We start from the raw sequence: 5,422 nt of genomic DNA, 5'->3' as shown, positions 1-5,422 counted from the left end.
GGTTTTTCCTTTTGGGGGCCCCCGTCTTAAGGGGGGGGGGGGTGTGACGACCCCTGTAGGGCTGTCTTGTATAACTCTCTCTGTGCTTCTTATTAGGTAATCGTGAACACCTGAGGGCCCCAGGGTGTGCAGATTATTTAAGCCGGCACTAGTGCAGTTTCGGTGCGCGCTCTTCCCCCTCACTCTTCTCTTTTCTTCGTCGGCAGAGGCGTCCCCCGTCAAGGATGTGCCGTCGGTCATTTTGAGTTCTTGTTTTATTTCAACATTTCAACACCTTCACCTACACTATACGTTCACTCACCCACACCTAATACTACTGACTGGACTGATTTTCACATGACATATTTTGGTTTATGTTATAGTAAAATTTATTGTTTACTCTTTGTTAAAAATAAATTACTTTTGTTAAACTTTTAGTAGGCCTGTGGTGTGTCTCCATATTTTGTCACGGTCCATGAGCCAGATCGTGACAATACTAAAACAAATAAGACATCTAAGTTTCCATCTAATTGTTATGCAAATTTTAAGCAGACTTTTTAAATGTCGCAAAAAGGGGAAAAAAGTAAATGCAAAATATGTGCATTTCCATCAGCTGATTTGGAGCGAATAAACCAGGCTACGGTAAGCGTAGTGACGTCAGTAGTTGACGTTACACATGGCTGTAATAAACAAGATGTATGAGTAAACAAAAAAACAAAACCAGTCACATGAACCTTCAGGCCATTGATCTTAGAAAAATGGAGAGAGGTCCTCAGGAATGTGTTTCAAGCGGGCAAACTGTTCCAGTCAAATCAGTACTTCAATTGATCCTTTTTGTAACCAGATTGCGGCAAAAATGACTATTTGTATAGAAGCGCACGCCTTGTTTTCTTACATGCCTGCACCATACTGTATGAGAAAAGGCCTGCACGTGCCGAGCCCATGCTAGCTCCGTTCCATCACATCAGCAGCGATCAGCTGATTTTAGTGACGGAGCCTCCGGCTGCAGCTGCGGCTGCTTCAGGTGTAGTTAGTTTGATCGGCTGGATGTGCAGACTCTCTTTTCCTCTGGCTCCTTACTCGTTTTATAGCTGTGACTGTTGTTCTTGGAGGTTTGCGACTCACCTCTAAAGGAAAAAGCACTCGCAGAGATCTTTCAATTCAGTTTATTGATCGAAAGTTAACAAAATAATTGTCCATTGTTTACTTTCTACTTTCTACTGCAATGGACCGGCGACCTGTCCAGAGTGTACCCCGCCTTTCGCCCAATGTCAGCTGGGATTGGCTCCAGCCCCCCGCGAATCTGTACGCAGGATAAGCGGTTCGCGATGGATGGATGGATGGATGTGTACTTTCAACACATGCATCAAAATTACCTTAAATTCATTTCCCACAACTCATTTGGTCACTAACTATTTCACTCCTCCTCTCTCATTCAAATATAAAGTTGCTGAAGTCTTTCCCCTTATAATACTACCTGTGAGGATGAACTAATTAGGATGAGGAGCGATGTGATACAGTTTCACTATACTTTCATGTAACATTTATTTGAAACAAGAAAAAAATAAATAGACAACCTTGCTTGTCCACAACAACAATAAAAATAATAAAAGGCTACCAATCAACTACTATGCCTTCAACAGGTTTTATGCAAGGTATTATTTTAAGGGTACTGGTTTTGGTACTGGTATTGTAAAATTTTAAACCATACCCAACCCTACATGGCAGTGCGACATCCTAAAACAGATTTATTTTCTAACAGTGATTTGTGATGGTCTAGGGGCATCAGATGGTAAAACCATTCTATATGTCTGTTGAAAGGGCATGGACTAACAATGTATTTTATTGTTTACTATGGATTTGACTTGTTGGATTATTTTATTACAGTAAGTGGTGGTAAAATGTGATAAAATATGTTACTAAACATTACAACATATTATCTCAAACCATACATTATTATTATACAGGGTTTTAATGATATATTAATTCAACATAGGTGCTCCTGAAACATTTTTTATGTTACAGACCAATACTTACAACACACACACTGAACAATCCCACTATGAGATTTATTTTAATTTTAATTTCATTGAATTGTTTTGCTATTTCATGTTTTGTTTGTTTGTTTGTTTCTATCAAAACAAAGGGTTACTAAGGGTGAGTAAAATTACATTTCCATGGCAGGGTTTTAGGTGATATTGAGCCCACTGTGTCCCCTGATTACTGTCCAGGAGCTGTGTATGAGCTGTGTATCTCAATACTGAAAGTTTACTTATTTGAACTAACATTATGTAGATTACACACAACCAGGTCATTTACCTTTTAATTAGCTAGTTACCGCCAACTTCTGCCGACACAGCTGTGTGTTAGTAACCATTTGCATTGCTGATAATGCTGCTGCTGTCAAACTGGAAGCCTATTTGATTCTGACAAAGCTGACATTTAACTGTCTCGTGTGTTTAGTGGGTTCATTTCTGAATGTTCATTGAACTTCCGTCACTACAGGGCTAACCTGATCTCTTACCAAAAGTCTAATTGTATCCGCTGAAGCGAAGACATGGATAAGCTTTCAGCTTCTCCTCATCTTCCTATCTTTGAAGGTCATGTGGTCTTTGTTAGGACATAAATGTTGAAGCACACACAAAATCTCTCTCTCTCTCTGCACTATCTTCATGGTGACCCATCATTTAAATAATGCAATGCCTAGCACCTTATCCTAACCTCGACCTACTTCTAACCTGAACCCTAAAGCCAAGCCCTTTAAGTCTTGTGGGGTCCAGCATTTTGGTCCCCACAAACCTGTCAGACCCCACAAGTATAGTAGAATCCCAATTTTTTGACCCCATGATTATAGTAAAACAAGTCCACATTCACACACACATAGACACACACACACACACACACAGTATGACAGGTATGCAGCCTTTCCCAGGGCAGTTGTTCAGCCCCACAATCAATATGTGTCTGAGAACCTCAGCACTGGCCAGAGGGGCCTCATTCATTTTCACTCACATCCACACATCCTCACAGGCTGTCTTTCTGTCTCCCTAAAAATCTATTGTAAGGTTGCTTTAAGACAGGTATTCTCATATTAATTCAGCTTGCACACTAATATTACATTAAGCATTTTACATACAACGACTGATAATGATGAAACCTATGGATCAGCTGATTTGTCAAGAGTTGCTAATTATGTGAGCGTAAAATCTGCCTTTGGTTGTGTTTAGTGTTAGACACCATTGTCCAATATTCTGCTACAATGTATTTTTCCAGATTTATTATCCTAGGTCAAAAAAATCTGTTTTTTTTACTTGAGATTTTGTAGTATTATTGACATGTAATTTAGTTGTAAGGAAACAAGACTAAAAGCCCTGAGATGAACTCGAATGAACACGTCTTGGTTTGCACCAGTTGAATTTACACTTGACTGCAACGTCTCTAAAATTCGCCTTGTGTTGTCTGCACTCACCTTAAGACTCTCCAGCCACACTGGAGCCTCATTGATCCTGTAGATAGGCACAGCATGCCAACACTCACACTTGTTTAAGAGATATAATGTTTCAGCATGCTTAATTTACTTTTGAACCATGAATGTTTGGACAAACTGTTGCCAATCCATCTTGTAGATGTTGAGGTATTTCACTGGATAAGTGAAAACTTTGACCTCTTGGTGAGACTAGATGAAACAACAGTAGATTTATCCTCTGGGCACCATTAATGTCTTCCTAGTTATTTTCTAGTTTTACCTTGAATGCACTGTTTGAGTTCCCCTTTAGGCTTCTGGTTGCTATGTAGTGGCAATAGATTCAATAACCCGAGATATTTTGAGTCACACCATAATCTGGATGTCAATATGTATTGACTTTTTGATGACACTGAAGGCACTTTGTGCTTTACTCCCTTCATTAACAGCTAAATAAAATATTCAGTTGGAAGAGATCTGCCCTGGTGCACTGTTTGAGTTGTTCCGTGGGTGAAACAACTTCTTTCTATGACATCTGGACCTTTGGAATATTAATATTTCAGGTTTTTTTAGGTTAATGTTCAGGGCACAAGTTTTGTAGGTAACAGGCAGGTTCTGCTTCAGCCCTTTTGCAGGAGGGAACATATAAAGGTCATTGTAACTCAGGAATGATACTGGCTGAAGACAATCCAATGTTTTTCTTTGGCTTGGGTTACATGACAGATATCCATATCCTGCAGTTTACATACATGTCTTGTTGTATATTAATAATAACAAAGCTTCGTTTTAGGTTGAGGGTCTATTAATAAATGACTCAGTGACTCCACTCAATATGGTGAAAGCATGTTTGGGGTATATTTGAGCATATTAGTCTCTTAATCTCTTGGATTATTTGTTTTATGTCTAACCTTTTATTTCTAATACATAGTTAATGTATTTTTAACCATTTATTAGTTTGTTACAACTTCTTCCATTCTCTTTTGATCATTTACCTGTACATTTGAGTGAAAAATAAGCAGTATGACCAAAATTGCCCCACATGTAAACAAACAGCAGCTGTCAACAATTACTATTGTTACTATTACAAATACTCAAAATGCAACGTGACATTATGTACCCCTGTAGGCTACAGCATACATAAGTGTGCTGTGGAGATGAATCATTTCATTCTAATTTACTTTAATGTCAGCACAGTATTTATTTACCACAAGTAGTTTGGATGCTGCACATCAAACTGCAGCTGACTGATTAACAATATTACTAATGTTAAGCTAAGTGTTACAAACACAATTATCTACCGAGTTACAATAACTTAAGCAGAGTTTGGGGTTTTAAGCTTTTCCCAAACCAAAACCACAAGAACAAAAGTGTGAGGGATAGATTGATCAGTTTGTCTGCTCTGATGGCAGCTGCAAACATAACATAAATTGAACCTCTGTCTTGCTTATTCAAAGCTAAACATGGTTATGCTAGAATGAAACAGTCTAATCTTACTTTTTTATTTTTCCTATTACACATAGACTTAACACTAACTAGTTCTACATCACAATATAAGAGCACTGCTGTTTCTGAATTTCTTCTACATGTATCATCAAGTTGTGAGGATGCTGATTTTTGCCGGTGACATGCAGTTTTAGCCTTTCATTAGGCACAATGGGCCTTCAAGTGCTTATTTAAAACTTATTTTACAGGGTTTTTGTTTTACAGTCAGCCGAAAATATTCATAATGTCAGCCAGAGAAAGTATTTTCAATTTGCTTTTAAAAATACCTGAGTTGAAACTGAGACTGTAACATTTCTCACATTGATAAATTGAGTAAATATAATAAAGGTCATATTTCCATCACATTTCCCACATGGTTTTCCATCATATGAGGTTTGGCTGTCGCTCTTTTAATGTTGCTCTCCCTCTTGTCCCGCAGTGGTTAAATGGCACAAGACTGATGAGTTCTCAGCTCAAACATGCAACAGTGCTGTTTTA

Source organism: Micropterus dolomieu, linkage group LG17 (genome assembly GCF_021292245.1).
Source record: "Micropterus dolomieu isolate WLL.071019.BEF.003 ecotype Adirondacks linkage group LG17, ASM2129224v1, whole genome shotgun sequence".
In the NCBI taxonomy this organism is placed as follows: domain Eukaryota; kingdom Metazoa; phylum Chordata; class Actinopteri; order Centrarchiformes; family Centrarchidae; genus Micropterus; species Micropterus dolomieu.
The sequence above is the reverse complement of the archived record's forward strand: the minus strand, read 5'-3'. Positions refer to the sequence as shown.